This window comes from Durio zibethinus, chromosome 11 (assembly GCF_047325235.1).
Source record: "Durio zibethinus cultivar Kanyao isolate XHJ-2024 chromosome 11, ASM4732523v1, whole genome shotgun sequence".
Taxonomy (NCBI): domain Eukaryota; kingdom Viridiplantae; phylum Streptophyta; class Magnoliopsida; order Malvales; family Malvaceae; genus Durio; species Durio zibethinus.
Genome location: NC_143172.1, coordinates 10,764,210 through 10,781,111, shown reverse-complemented (window position 1 = coordinate 10,781,111; position 16,902 = coordinate 10,764,210). Strand labels below are relative to the sequence as shown.

At 42.4% G+C, this 16,902-nt stretch overlaps 3 non-coding genes across 3 annotated transcripts; all 3 read right to left on the bottom strand.

The window, feature by feature from the left end:
- Nucleotides 1–314: 314 nt before the first annotated feature.
- On the bottom strand, nt 315–3,673 carry LOC149516058 (25S ribosomal RNA). Its single transcript, XR_016346723.1, has one exon. It is a non-coding gene; the product is annotated as a 25S ribosomal RNA (ribosomal RNA).
- Nucleotides 3,674–3,870: 197 nt separating this feature from the next.
- Nucleotides 3,871–4,024, bottom strand: LOC149516057 (5.8S ribosomal RNA). Its single transcript, XR_016346720.1, has one exon. It is a non-coding gene; the product is annotated as a 5.8S ribosomal RNA (ribosomal RNA).
- A 9,384-nt stretch (nt 4,025–13,408) lies between these two features.
- On the bottom strand, nt 13,409–16,779 carry LOC149516056 (25S ribosomal RNA). Its single transcript, XR_016346718.1, has one exon. It is a non-coding gene; the product is annotated as a 25S ribosomal RNA (ribosomal RNA).
- Nucleotides 16,780–16,902: the final 123 nt, after the last annotated feature.

Here is a 16,902-nt window from a genome sequence, read left to right as displayed (position 1 = left end):
TCTACTAATGGTGTTAGATGTGATTGCCCGTACCAACCAAGGGCTAGATGTTGTTGATGGCTTTCAGGGCAACAACCCTCACCAGAGGCCAGCATATGCCAATGGAGTTCAAGGTAAGTGCCTGCACCAAAGGCAAGCCCGTCTCTATAACAAATACCTAAGGCATTTGGTTATCATTTACTTGGATGCTCAAGGGAGGGATGTCATCACCTGGCCAAATCAGTTTCAATGGAGAACACCATTCATCCCTAACCACAAAAGGGTGCGGTGTAAAAAAATGAAGTGAAAAGACTTCAATAAGTATGGGGGAAGGGATAAATCAAAGTGACAAAAGGCTGAATCGAAGTGGTTCATGGTAGCAAGGTCATTCTATCACTCATAATACCCTATCTCATATTTAAGTAATCTATAAAGGATTCTACCCATCGAACAGTGGGAATTGAGCTCCAAAAAGGCCCGCGCAGCTTATCTGTCATAAGGGCTACACTTATGACACATGCTTTTTGGGGCCATGGGGCCTTAATACGGATTGGCAATCAAGCGATAGGCACTTCTGTCACTTTTAGCCTAGATTTTAACTTGGAGGCATACAATCATAATCCAACACATGGTAGCTTTGAGCCACCGGCTTTTCAACCAAGCACGATAATCAATTATGCAAATCAATAGTCCCCCTCATACTAGGTTGAATTACTATTATGATGCTGCCATTAGTAAGGTAAAACTAACCTATCTCACGATGATCTAAACCCAGCTCACATTCCCCATTGATGGGTGAACAATCCAACACTTGGCAAATTCTACTTCATAATGATAGGAAAAACAGACATCAAAGGATCAAAAAGCCATGACGCTATGAACGTTTGGCCACTATAAGCCAGTTATCCTTGTGGTAACTTTTTTAACAGCTCTAGCTTTAAATTCCAAAGGTTTAAAGGATCGATAGGCCATGCTTTCATGGTTTGTATTCATACTAGAAATCAAAATCAAATGAGCTTTTACTCATTATTCCATACAAAATGTTCGCTCCCATTAAGCTCATTGTAGGACACTTGCATTATCTTTTAATAGATGTGCCACCCCAGCCAAACTCCCCACTTGACATTGTCATCTACCCAGATCGATCGACCGAGGTTAGCCTTGGGTCTAAAAGAAGGGGTCATGCCTTACCTTTGATTCATAGAATAAGTAAAATAATGTTAAAAGTAATGATATTTCAATTTTGCCTAAGGACTCCCACTTATCCTACACCTCTCAAGTCATTTCACGAAGTCAAACTAGAGTCAAGCTCAACAGGGTCTTCTTTCCTCACTAATTCTACCAAGCCCGTTCCTTTGGCTATGGTTTTGCTAGATAGTAAACAAAATGGGTGGGAATCTTCATGAGCATTAGTAATTAACTGAAAAGGCATTTGGCTACCTTGAAAGAGTTATAGTTACTCCCACCATTTACCTGCACTTGGTTGAATTTTTTCACTTTGACATTCATAGCACTAGGTGGAAATCACATTGCATGAGCATTTATAGAGACCATTGCAATGTTTTGTTTTAATTAAATAGTTGGATTCCCCTTGTCTGTACTAGTTTTGAGTCGACTGTTCATCACCCGAGGAAAAACCTCGAAGGAAACGTTCCTGATCCATCCCCCAACTAGCAAACGGTGACCCACTCTCATCATAGGGTAGCACGAGTAGTGCACCCACAACTAATAAGTTTGGGACTATGACCCTCGTGCCAATCCCTTAGAGCTAATCCCTTTCTCAAGGTTATAGATCCATTTTGCCAACTTTCCTTGCCTACATTTTTCCATTGACTAGAGGTTGTCCACCTTGGAGACCTATATGGTTATAAGCATGATCGGGCATGGATGGCACTCTATCCTCCTAATTTTCAAGGACCATTAAGGGTGCACTGGACACCGTGTGATGTGTGGTACTCTTTTGGTTGCTAGACCCTACCTTTAGTTGTGCCATTTCCAAGGTGGGCAACCTATTAAACAAAAAAAAATAACCTTTCCTAAGGCCTACACTGATAGCTTTGGACTCTTTAACATTGCCACTAGCTATCACATCCTGGTTTAGGAATTTTAACCCAACTCCTTTCCGAAGCTCACACTAGACGCGCTATAGGATAGGCTTCCCCCATCTTTTAGGATCAACTAATCCATGTGCAAGTGCTTTTCATATGGAACCTTTCTTTTTTTTTATTTTTAAAGTTCTTTGAATATTTGCTACTACCACCATGATATACACTGATGGTCACTTCACCAAGGGTTTTATGGTGACTGTCGTGCCCTCCTACTCATCGGGGTTTAGCCTTGTCTCGAAGGTTAGGTATAGGTCGTAGGCCTAAATGTCATCCATTTTTGGAGCTAGTTGATTTGGCAGGTGAGTTGTTACACACTCTTTAATGGATTTTGACTTCCATGACTACCGTCTTGCTATCTTAATCAATCAACACCTTTTGTGGGTTCTAGGTTAACATATAATTGGGCACCGTAACCTAGCTTTTGGTTCATCCCATATCCCCAGTTTTCCTTACCAAAAATGGCCCACTTAGAGCTCTCAATTCTGTGGCGCAGCTTAACAAAGCAGCCATACCATCCAACTAATTTAAAATTTAAGAATAGGTTAAAGGTGTTGCACCCCCAATGCCTCTAATCATTGGCTTTACCTAATAAAACTCACTAAAGGTTCTAACTATCCTAAGGGAAACTTTGGAAAGAACCAACTGCTGGACGGTTTGATTAGTCTTTCGAACCTATGCCTAAGTCAGATGAATGATTTGCATGTCAGTATCACTGCGAGCCTCTACCGAAGTTTCTTCTAGCTTCGCCCCACTTAGGCATAGTTCACCATCTTTCATGTCCTGATAGGCATGCTCACACTCGAACCCATATTAGAAGATCAAGGTTGATTGGTGGTGCACCCGTTAGGGATACTGCCAAATAGCTTGCTTACGCCTTACGGGTTTTCTAGCTTGTTAACTCACATATATGTCAAACTCTTTGGTCTATGTTTCAAGACGAGTCAGATAGGGAGCCTATAGGTCAATGTTGAAAGCACATGCATGCTGAGGCACACCAAGATGGCTCATGCTGTATTCCACAATCATGGAGACAACATCTCTATAGGCATATTTAAAGCTCAAGCTTGGGCTGGAACAGCAACTAGCATTGGTCCATGTCCTAAGTTGATCGACATACTAGCTCTCGCTATTCTACATCCGATCGGGGCACATCACTGATCCCTATTCATTTTTTTCCCAACAATTTCAAGCACTCTTTAACTTTCTTTTCAAAGTCCTTTTCATCTTTCCCTCGCAATACTTATTCACTAATGGTTTTTTGCCCATATTTAACCTTGGACAGAATTTACCACCCGATTGGGGTTACATTCCTAAATAACCCAACTCACAAATAGCCAATATTAGTGCGACAAGGTCCAAGCACATTGGGGCTTTCACCCTCTCCAATGCCCCCTTCAGGGGATTGAGGCTTGGTCCGCCATGAAAAATCTTTTACAAACTACAATTTGGATGTTGAAGGTGCTTAATTCTCAAGTTAGGCTCTTCTCGATTCATTTGCCATTACTAGGGGAATCTTGGTAAGCTTTTTTTCCTCCACTTATTAATATGCTTAAACTTAATGGGTGATCCAGGTTGACTTAGAGTCTAATGGGGACTGGATGGGCAACGATCATGCATCACCAGAGATGAGGCACAGTAGGAGCTTTACGTCTAACAATCACTGCATTATTGTTGCCAGGGACTCACTTTTAGGCCAACCATGACCCGTGAGATCATGAAAGGCCATCTTTTGCCTCCTCACTAGGAGCTCAATGGGTGGGAGGTTAAAGGCGGTGACGATGCATGCCACCCAACCAGGCATGCCCTTAGCTTAATGGCTTAGGGCACAACTTATGTTCAAAGACTCAATGGTTCATCGGATTTGCAATTCACGCCAAGTATCTCATTTTGCTACATTTTTCATTGATGTAAGGCCAAGATATCCATTGTCGAGAGTCATTTTTTATTTTCACGAGGCCATGACACAACCACTTGGCAATGGAAAAACATAAACAAGGGCCACGAGACTGCCCCTGCCATCCAATAGGCAACAATGGCATAACACCTCCAATGCTTGGTCTGGCTAAGACCGCCCATGCAAACTCTGCTATTACCACCCAAGGAGGATGTTACCCAACTTAGGGACTTGTTCCTAGGGTCTTGGGCACCATCAACTATAGGCATAAGCTTGGCCAAGCCAAGGCATTTTTATGGTTGATGAGAAGGGACCACAAGACTGCCAAATACCCAAAAGACTTTGCCAGACCAAGCTTGCAATTGTAGCTTTGGCTTGCACCACCCCAAAGAGCTGTTGCCTAATTTATGGACTCAGTCTAGGATAGCATCTACTGTAGGCATGGGCTTGAGGTTGGCCAAGCCTTTTTCCCTTATATGTACCAACCAGTCAAGGCCATAGGTGCCTACGAGTCATTGAGCAACTAGTCACTAGACAACACAGCCAAAAGGCATGCACGACCTAGATTTTCCTCTAGGGACATTGCTATAGTGTACCCAATGACAAGCCCATCACGCACACTGACAAGCCCATCACGCACACTGACAAGCCCATCACGCACACCTACTCTCTTATAAGGGAAAGAGGGCCCAAAAAACCACCCCCCAAAGAGCATAAGTGATTTTACAGATATGCTAGCAGTAGACATTAACGTGTTTATAATGGGGACACTTTTTTCAAATAGGCATATCCTACACCAAGGGTCCATAAGTGCCAATGGTGGTTGAGGCATGTGCCTACACCAAGGCCCAATGTCATGAGCTGGGTGTTTCTTATACCAAAACCATACGTCTATGTGGTAGCAAGACTACTCATAGTAAAGGTTAGCCTTTTGTGAGTCTATTTTCTTATTGATAGCTAGATATCTTGATTCTTCGAGCTGTATACTCGAGAGCTCTTTCTCGCTCTAACCCTATAAGGTCACACATAACATTTTTGAACTTAATAGAGAGGAACCCAATACCCATCATCTTATCAACCCATGATGCTTAGGGTGGCCTTGAGTACCTATCTTTATTTATAAGCATCAAGGACTTGAGCACTAACCCACCTTCCTCATAAGGGCACATAGCCCTAGTTCTGATAATATTATCTTATTTTGGCATGGTGAAAACCCAATACCATGCCCGACTAGATTAGCTACAAGCTCTCATGCTTAAAACCCAAAAGAATAACATAGATGCTGGCCAACAGCTAGCTCAAAGCCACACTAGGCTCATTTCATCCCATGAAATTGATATCTTAGGGCCTTAGACTTTAGCCTTACTCTCGGCTACCTATACAAATGATAGACACCCAACATCATGCTCATCTTACCTTGTGGAACACAAGTGTGCTACCTTAGCTGCAACACACCCTATTGATTGGCCACAAGGGTCTAGTACATGCCTGCATGCTAGCTCACCCATCTTTTAGGCTTGATGGTGCCCTTTCTATGCAAACACCATTTCAAGATCCTTGGTTACTATTTAAACTAACTCAAAGAAAAAAAATTAAGGTGCATAGTGAACGTTATCATCTAACCCAATGGTTCAACGAAAAGCCACAATACGAGGCCTGTTGACCCCAATCATCCTTAGGTTTACCATGACCCGATGAGACATCATGCCATACTCGTGACCCAACAATGCCCACCCACCTAAACACCATAAGTGCCTAGAAGTAGCTCACTTCAAACTAGCCAAGCCCTAACCTGCCTACTAGCTAAAAGTGTGGTGGAGAGCTGACACTAATCATCTTCTATAAAAAGCATAATAGATTTCCCAACCATCCTACCAGGAACCATAATGTTATTTGAAATAAGGACACTTTTCTCCCTAGCCATCTTAAGGCCTTTCTTTACCTAACTCAAGGCCTAGTGACGTTCTTCTTGGTCACCATAATGCTAGCATTCCACCTGTTGCTCCACTAACCCAATCATGCATGCCAGTGCATGGCTTTGATCGACAGCACCTAACTAGCTACCAGGCTCTAGGGTACCCGCGCATTGGCTCGCACTTCCCATGCATCTTAGGGTCTAATGCTTATATAGCCTATACACACTATCATCAACATGTTATCAGGCTTACACTGCCTATACATAGCTCCAGGACCACTATCTTGGCCATAAGGCTTCATCTATTGCACAACTCAGGGTTAGTCATGACAGGATCAAGGCATATCTGGGCCTAACCTTGATATTCTTCCCCACTTACTATGTTGATGCCCTTATCAATGCTAAAACCACACCCAACTCTCATGTAGTACACAGTTGATATTTTTTCATGTCTCTCACTTGTGCCATCACGATTGGGTCAAGATCTCATCTTATAAAGCATCGTTCATAGTACTCATTCATTATCGATGTAGATGGATCTCATCTTAACTCTATTGCACCTCTATGTGATTTCTTTATCTAACCATCAGACTCTATCTTGATTGTTCAATATGTGCCATTACACAGCTTCTTTCATGATCTAATAATGTTAGAACCTTAAGGCACCCTTGTCGATCATGACCTTCAGTAAAATGAAAGACCACTTACCTTGCCACATATTGGTGCTCCTTGTTGGACGTGACCCATCACACCAAACACATGCCTATGGCACCGATGCTTCAATGTACCCCTCTAGACAAGGTGCTTAAGTCAACTACACTTATATGGCACCACCCACAATAGACCCTAGTGTGGTGGCATTCAAACATTTTGTTCATTTTACAACTTGGGTCCTCTCAGCCCCTCCAAGGTCACCTCTCTAGATGTGGCCCTCTGGCAAACTGCCCTTATGGCAACACCTTAACGTATGCTATCTTAGACTCAATCACATACTTAATACTTGTATGCTCCACTACCTTAGCTCAATACCACCAAAAATCACAAGTCTCCCCCACTTTCATTTGAACTCAGCTTGGTTCTACAGTAACCATGTCTCCACGATTGTTCCATAACTTATCTACCTTGACTTTGCATATCTCAAAGGGCAACTCAAAGCCAACTTGATGCTCCATGATCCACCAATCCACTTGATCACATTGTTCACTAACTACTCCATCTCAAAGTTTACCAACCAGCTCGATACTTGTTGACTTACTCAAACTCAAAGCCATCCCATAGGCCAATATCTACTCAAAAGGTTTCATAATCCTAATCAGCTCTATTTTGCCTTGCTCGAACTCATCCAATCTATTGAACAAATGCAACTTAAATGCTAATACCATTGGCTTACTTAACTCGATCGGCCCTTTGACCACACAACTCATATGGCCTTATCAACTGGCCAACTCTCACTTGCTTGTTCCACTAAACTACACACTGTCGTGGTCCATTAACCACCATATCTCATAAGGCTTTCTCTCTCAACCAATACAAGCATAGTCCACTAACCAACATAATCTCATGGTCTTTTAACCACCATAACTGTTGGTCCATTGACTATCACAAACTCAAGGTTTTAATCCTTAACCAACTCAAGCTTGTTGCCTCTGCAAAGTGGCTCTATGCTTTGGGCCACTATAATCAGCTCGTACCCCTGCTAAGGCACTTGCACCACATAATAAGTGTATGTATTAGTAACTAATCTCAATAAAGCTCAACTTATGTCCCTCAAGACTACATGCATCCTGGCCTACATGGCCTTGCCTAGCACCATTCCATGATGCATGCCCATTTTGCATATCAGTCTCATCTATTATCCACCACTCGATGGGCATCGCATGCATGTATAAGCAAACACCATTCACTAGGTGAGGCTAAACTCTCATGCCCTTTCACTTGGTATCCAAGTGTCCACTCGAAGGCCTTCCACTTAGGCTAATTTTTCCCACAACATGCATCAACAGCTTGTTCTCGAGCCCATATAGTGACATTATCACAACTGCACATTGATAACTTTCTTTGAGCATAGCACCACATTGGCCTATCATTATCATGCCTATATCTAAGGTGATGTTAGTCCCACCACTGATCCAAACTAGGCTCTAATACCAACTTTCATGAGCCATGTTTTCCTTATTCCAAACCAACTTGTTCGTGCACCACCAAGACTATTCATAGTTAAAGTCAACCTTTCATAAATCTATTTTCTCTTCGATAGCTTGATAACTCAATCCTTCAAGTTTTATACTTATGAGGCCTTCTTGTCTTTGGTCTCGTAGGGTCACACACAACATTCTTTAACTCAACAGGGAGGAACTTAACTCCCATCATCTCATCAGCCCATAATTCTCAAGGTGGCCTTGAGCACCCATATTTGCCTATAGGCATCAAGGTCCTGAGCACTAACTCACCTTCCTCGTAAAGGTGCACAGCCCTAATTCTCATAATATTATCTCATTTTGGCATGGTAAGAACCCAACACCATGCCTTCTTAAATTATCCGCAAGCTCTCATGCCTAAAACCTAAAAGCATAACATAGATGCTGGTCAGTAGCTAGCCCAACACCATACTAGGCTCATCTCATCCCATAAAACTCATATCTCAGGGCCTTAGCCCTTAACATCTCTCTAGGCTACCCACACGCATGATGGACACCCAACATCATGCTCGTCCCACCTTGGGGAACTCAGGTGTGCTCTCTTAGCCATAATATACCTTTACTAATTAGCCACAAGGGTCTAGTAGTATGCTTGTTTGCAAGCCTGCTCATCCTTCAAGCTCAATGGTGCCCTTCTTACGTAAACACCATTTCATGGTCTTTCGTTACTGATCAAACCAGCTCAATGAGGGAAAATCAAAAGGCATGGTGAATGTTATCACCTAACCCTATGGTTCAACATAGATGTGCAATACAAGTCCTATTAGCCATAACCATCATTGGGTTTACCATATCCCAAGGAGATACTGTGCCATACTCATGACTCGATAATACCCGCCCACTTGGACACCACATGTGCCTAAGAGTAGCTCACTTCAAACTAGCCAAGCCCTTATATGCCTACTAGCTAAAGGGGTGGTCGAGAGCTAACACTAGTCATCTCCTTATAAAAAGCAAAAAAGATTTCCCAACCATCCTACCAAGAATCATAAGACTGTTTGAAATGGAGACACTTTTTTCTTCAGCCATCTCAAGGCCTTTCTTCATCGAATTCAAGGCCCGGTGACTTTTTTCTTGGTCACCATAATTCCAACATTCTATTTGTTACTCTACCAACCCACTCAAGGGTGCATGCATATAGGTTTGACCAATAACACCTGACTAGCTATCGACTCTAAAATACTTGCCCATAGCTTGCACTTGCCTGTGCATCTTAGGGCCTAGGGCTCACATTACCCACACACAATATTAGCAATATGTTTCTGGGCTTACACTGTTTGTGCATAGTTTCAAGACCACTATCCCAACCATAAAGCCTCATTCACTAATTAGCTTAAGATTAGTCATGGCAAGATCGAGGCACACCAAGGCCTAACCATAACACCCAACATATGTTGATGGCGTTCAAAGCAACTATCTACACATATGCCGATGATGTTTGAAGTAACTGCCCACACCAAAAGCCATCTTTTATCGATGTTGATCAAGGAATGTACTTGTACCAAGGGCTAAAATGTGTCGATGGTGGTCGAGGTAAGTGTCTGTACCAAAGGCTAGCTTGTGCCAATGATGGTCAAGGCATATGCCTGCACCATGCACCAGCATATGTTAATGATGGTTGAGGCTTTGGTCAAAGTTTGATTATGAGCCATGATGTACATGGTGGGCTTAAGCATGAGCTAGTACCACATTTTTTTGCCTAGGGCACCATCATTGAAGCATCGTCAGAGAACCTCACCGACAAGATTAAAGGTTTCGATAATTAGGAAAAGGGGTCAAGGTGTAGGCATATGATGTACGAAGGGTGCTAGTCCTTGGCTCTTATATTAGCCTCTTATCCCTCAAGAAACCTTGACAATTCGTACCCCCTTAAAGAGCATAAGAGCTTTTACATGTTTGAAGCCAGTAGGCATTCAAGTGTATGAAATGAGGATACTTTTCTTAAATGGCCATAAAATCTTCTACACTTCAATTTTTTAGCTGAATTTTTTTATGGACACCAATAAATATACAAGGATCATGTAAAAGAAATTTGGGTCCAAAAATCCTTCTAAAAAAATTTCAAAAAATTTTGAACCATAAAAAATTTTAAAAATCATGAAAAATAGAAAATAAGTCATCTTGCCATTGAGCATCACATGAAGGCTTAGGGGACTGTTATATGAATTTTCAAGCTATAAAAATGGCATTGGCATGACAAAAATATAAAATTGTACTTGAACCCACTTATCGCCTGATCATGGTGCACATGGTACACAATCTAAGCCTGGGATACCCATGTGTGGTGCATAGCCCAACATGTGCTATTAGTGTTTGAGGGAACTACCGTAACAAGGGCTAGCATATGCCAATGGTGGTTGAGGAATGTGTCAAGATGAAGGGCCAACAAGTCTCGATAATGGTTGAGGCATATGCATGTGTCGTAGCCTACAAGCTATTCTAGGCCAATAGGTTCTCTTCAAGTCAAGGAATAATTCTAATTTTAGCAAAACAAGTTCTGACAGCCAAGAGGACCAGGCCTAAAGGCCTATTGAAGGCCCAGGTTGTGAAGAACTAGCCTAGAATAGTGGTATAGGTAATGATCAAGACTTCAAAAGCTCAAACACAGTGTTCAAGTTTGGAAGAATTAAGCCAGACCCAAGTGTGGGTGCTGGTGAGTAATGTACAGGCATACAGTTACACCCAAGCAAAAGCACTAATGATCTAGGTATAAGTGCATGATTAGACCCAGGTGCAAGCACACCTGAACATAGTTTTGGAAGGATCAGATTTTAGGGCTTCTAGAAGGCCTAATGCTGTAACACAATCTTTGACAAGTTGGAATTATGTTGAGCACTTGAGTTTCATAGCCTAACATAGGCATATGGAGTTAACTCCTTATCTAAAGCCATAAAGAGTTTAGCTTAAAACCAAAGCTCATGGCACATGCACTGAGAGTCATTTGGTGTTGATGGCACTCAAGTGGGGACAAATGCCTTGGTAGGGATATAAGAGTGGTGAAAGGGTTATAGTGCACAGGTTGCACCAAGTGTCAGCATCTAGCAATGGTGTCTGAGCCAACAACCTACACTAAAGGCCAGTATGTGTCGATGGTGGTCAACACATGTACTAAGACCAAGGAACAACACATCTCATTGGTGGTCGAGGCATGTGCATGCATCAAAGGTCATTAGGTGCTGATGGTGGTTGAGGCATATGTATCTGTCATTGTCTGAAAGTGGTCTAAGCCTGATGGTTCTCTCTAAGTTGACGAGCAATTCTAGTTCTAGCATAATAGGGTCTAACAACTGGGAAGACCAGGCCTTAAGGTATATTAAAGGCCTAGGTCATAGGGAACTAGCCCAAAATAATGGTACAAGTAATGATCAAGACTCCAAAGGCTCAAGCATGATGTTAAGGTCAATTAGAATTGAGCCAAGCCCAGGTGCGAGTACTTGTGAGTGCTTATATGAATTTACAAGTCATAAAAATGGCATTGACATAACAAAAATATGAAGATGTGCATGAACCCACCTACTACCCAATCATGGTTGGCATGGTACATGGCATGAGCCCAAGATACTTTGTATGGTATGCGACCTAGCATGTGTCGATGGTGGTTGAAGCATGTGTCGAGACCAAAGGTCAACATGTCCTAATGGTGGTTGAGGCATGTGCATGTGTCACAGTCTGTAAGCTAGTCTATGCCCAAGTGTTTTGTTTGAATCAAAAAGCAATTCCAGTTCTAGTAGGACAGGGTCCAACAGCTAGGAGGATTAATTCTTGAGGCCTACTAGAAGCCCAAGTCATGGGGAACTAGCTTAAATAGTAGTATGGGCAGTGATCAAGACTCTAAAGGCTCAAGCTCAGAGTTCAAGTTTGGCATAATTGAGCCAGGACTACGTACAAGTGCTGGTAAGTGCTTATATGAATTTACAAGCCATAAAAATGGCATTGGCATGGTAGAAATATGAAGATGTGCCTAAATCCACCTACTACCCAATCGTGGTGTGCATAGTGTATGACTTGGGCCCAAGATACCCATGCATGGTGCATCGCCCAGCATGTGTCAATGGTGTCCGAGGGAATTGCTCACACAAAGGGCTAGCATGTATCGATGGTGGTCAAAGCATGTGCTAAGACCAAGGGCCAACATGTCCCAATAGTGGTCAACGCATGTGCATGTGTCATAGTCCACAAGCTGGTCAAGGCCCTAAAGTTCTCTTTGAGTTAAAGAGCAGTTCTAGTTCTATCAAGACAAGGTTCGATAGCAGGGGAAACTAGGCTTTGTGGCCTACTGAAGCCTTAGGTCATGGGAAACTAGCCCAAAATAGTGGTATGACAGTGATCAATACTTCAAAGACTCAGGCATAGTGTTTAAGTTTGACAAAATTAAGAAAGCCCAAGTACTAGGACTGGTAAGAGATGCATGGGCACACAGTCAGATCTATGTACTAATGATTGAGGTGTGGGTGCAAGGCCAGACCCAGTGTAAGCATTGATGATTGAGGTGTGAGCATATGGTCAAACCTAGCTATGAGCGCATAATCAAACCTAAGTGCAGGCATTAATGAACATAACCCTAGGAGGATCAAATCGTGGGCTTTTAGAAGGCCCAGTACTGCAACACAATCTTTGGCAAGCTAGAATTATGTTGAGAACTTGAGTTTTTAGGCTGACTTAGGCATATGAAGTCAATTCCCTATCAAAGGCAGCATGAAGTTTGGCTTAAGATTGGAACCCGTGACACATACACCGAGCATCATTTAGTGCTAATGGCGATTGAGCGACAGATAAGTGCCTTGGGTGGGAAGCTCATAACACATATGCCACACCAAGTTCTAGCATATGCTAAATAGGTGTCCAAGGTAATAGCTCACACCATGGGCCCACTAATGCCAACGGTGGTTGAGGCAAGTGCCCTCACCAAGTGCCAACATCTAGAGATGATGTTCGAGGCAACATATCCCACCAAGGGGCCAATATCTACTAATGGTGTCTAAAGCAACAATGGGCCAACATCTACTGATGGTGTTGGATGTAATTGCTCGCACCAACCAAAGGCTAGATGTTATTGATGGTGTTCAAGACAACAATTTACACCAAGGCCAGTATATGCCGATAGAGTTTAAAACAAGTGCCCACACCAAAGGTGAACCCATCCCTTTAACAAATACCAAGGGCATTTGGTTGTCATTTACTTGAACGCTTGAGGGAGGGATGTGATCACCTAGCCGAATGGGTTGCAATGAAGAATACCATTCATCCCCAACCTTAGAGGGGTATGGGGTAAAAAAATGAAGCGAAAGGACTTCAATAGGTATGGAGGGGAAGGATGAATCAGAGTGACAAAGGGCTGAATCTCAAAAGATCATAGCAGTAAGGCCACTCTACCACTTACAATACCCTGTCACATATTTAAGTTGTCTACAAAGGATTCTTACCCTCTGCTTGGTGGGACTTGAGCTCCAAAGAGGCACGTATGGCTTGTCCGCCATGAGGGCTGCACCTATGACACATACCCTTAGGGGTTATGGGCCCCTACTATAGGTTGGCAATTGAGCAATGAGCATGTACATTGCTTCTAGCCCAGATTTTGACTTAGAGGCATTCAGTCATAATCTAAAGCATGATAGCTTTACGCCACTAGCTTTTCAACCAAGTGCAATGACTAATTGTGCAAATCAGTGGTTCCTTTCGTACTAGGTTGAATTACTGTTGTGAAGCTGCCATCAGTAGGGTAAATCTAACCTATCTCATGATGGTCTAAACCTAGCTCACATTCTTTATTAGTGGATGAACAATCCAACACTTGGTGAATTCTGTTTCACAATGTTAGGAAGAGCCAACATCGAAAGGTAAAAAAGCAACATCGCTATGAATGCTTGGCTACCACAAGCCAATTATCCTTGTGGTAACTTTTCTGACACCTCTAGCTTCAAATTATGAAGATCTAAAGGATAAATAAGCCATGCCTTCATGGTTCATATTTGTACTAGAAATTAGAATCAAATGAGCTTTTAACCTTTTGTTCCACACGAGATTTCTATTCTCGTTAAGCTTATCTTAGGACACTTGTGTTATCTTTTAATAAATGGGCTGCCCAAGCCAAACTCCCTACCAAAAAATGTCTTTCACTCAGATTGACTGACCAAGGTTGACCATGGGTCTAAAAGAAGGGGTCATGCTTTTCTTTTCATTCAGAGAATAAGTAAAATAATGTTAAAAGTAGTGGTATTATGATTTTACTTGAAGGCTCCCACTTATCCTACACCTATCAAGTCATGTCACAAAGTTAGACTAGAATCAAGCTCAATGGGGTCTTCTTTCCCCACTGATTCTACCAAGCCCATTCCCTTACTTGTGGTTTCATTGGATAATAGACAGGGATAGTAGGAATCTCACTAATCTATTCATATGCATCACTAATTAGATTATGAGGTATTTGGCTACCTCGAGAGAGTCATAGTTACTCCTACCATTTACCTACACTTGGTTGAATTTCTTCACTTTGACATTCAGAGCACTAAGCAAAAATCACATTGAGTGAGCATTTGTAGGGACCATCATAACGCCTTGTTTTAATTAAACAATCGAATTCCCCTTGTCCATACCAATTTTGAGATAACTATTCATTGTATGGGGAAGGACCCTAAGGGAGTCATTCCTAGTTTGTCCCTCGACTAGCATGCGATGACCCATTCTCACTATGGGAGTAGCTCGAGCAATGCATCGGTAGCTAACGGGTTCAGGATTATGACCCCTATGCCAAGCTCTTAGAGCCAATCCTTTTCTCAAAGTTACACATTCATTTTGTCAACTTCCTTCGCATACATTGTTTCATCAACCATAGGCTATTTACATTGGAAACCTGATGCAGTTATGAATATGATCAGGCGTGGATGGCACTCGATCTTCCTAATTTTCAAAGACCGTTGAAGGTGCACTAGACACCACATGGCATGCAATGCTCTTTGGATGACTAGACCCTACCTCTAGCTGAGTCATTTTCAGGTGGGCAAGTCGTTAAACAGAAAAGATAACTCATTTCAAGGCCCCAGCAAACATCTCCAGACTCCCTAAAGTTATCGTCAGCCACTATGTCCTAGTTCAAGAATTTTAACCAGATTTTCTTTTGAAGCTTGTACTAGACGTGCTATTGGATGGGTTTTTCCCATTTCTTAGGATTGACTAGCCCATATGCAAGAGTTGTTCACATGGAACCTTTCCATTCTTCGACCTTCAAAGTTCTCATTTGAATATTTTCTACTACCACTAAGATTTGCACTAATGGTCACTTTACATCGGCTCACATTCTGAGTTTTACAATGACTACCACGCCCTCTTACTCATCGAGGAATGGCCCTCGCCCTGATGGCCAGGTATAGGTTGTGTGCTTAAGCACCATCCATTTTCAAGGCTAGTTTATTTGGCGAGTTATTACACACTCCCTAGCAAATTTCAACTTTTATGACCATCGTCCTACTATCTTAAGTAACTAATACCCTTTATGGGTTCTAGGTTAGTGCATAATTAGGCACCATAACTTAGCTTCATTTTCATCCTACATCATCATATTTGCTTACCAAAAATGGCCCACTTTGAGCTCTCAATTTCTTGGTGATGCTCAATAAAGCAGCCATGCCGTCTTACCTATTTAAAGTTTAAGAATAGGTCGAGGGCATTGCACCCCCAATGTCTCTAATCATTGGCTTTACCCTATAGAATTCGCTAAGGGCTCCAGCCATCTTGAGGGTAACTTCAGAGGGAACTAGTTACTAGATGCTTTGATTAGTCTTTCACCCCTATACCCATGTCAAATGAATGATTTACACATCAATGTCACTGTGAATCTCCACTAGAGTTTCCTCTGGCTTTACATTACTCAGGCATAGTTCACCATTTTTGGGTCCCAATAGGCATGCTCACACTTGAACCCTTCTCAGAAGATCACGGTCAATCGTTGGTACACCCATGAGGGATCCTACCAATCAGCTTCCTTATATTTTATGAGTTTTCTAGCCTGTTAACTTGAATACATTCAGACTCATTGGTTCGTGTTTCAAGATGGGTCGGATAGGGAGCTCGCAAAGTGACACCGAAAGTGTATAGGTGCTGAGGTAGGTTAAGATGGCACGTACTTTATTCCATGATCACGGTGATGACGTCTCAACGGGCATATTGAAAGCCCAAGCTTGGGCTGCCACTATGATCCATATTAGTACATGCCCCGAGCTGATCGATGGACTGACTCTCGCAATCCCACATCTAATTGGGGCACATCATCAGGCCCTATCCATTTCTTTCCTAACAATTTCAAGCACTTTTTAACTCTCTTTTCAAAGTCCTTTTCATTTTTCCTCATGGTACTTGTTCACTATCAATCTCTCACCCAAATTTAGCCTGGGATAGAATTTACTGCCCGATTGGGGCTGTATTCCCAAACAACTCAACTCATAAATAGTGCCTCATGGTGTAATAGGGTCCAAGCATAATGGGGCTCTCACCCTCTCTGGTGCTCCTTTCTAGGGACTTAGGCTTGGTCTACCACTGAGGATGCTTCTTCAGACTACAATTCAAACACTGATTTTCAAGCTAGGCTCTTTTTGGTTCGCTTAACATTACTAGGAGAATCTTGGTAAGTTTCTTTTCCTTTGCTTATTGATGTGCTTAAGCTCAACGGTGATTTTACCTAACCTAAAGTCATGATGCAAGCATCAACCGAGCTATATGAGGGCTCCAATGGGGTCTAGATGGACAACGAGCACGTGTCACCAGAGACGAGGCACGTCAGGAGCTTTACCACTGATGGTCATGGTGCTATCATTG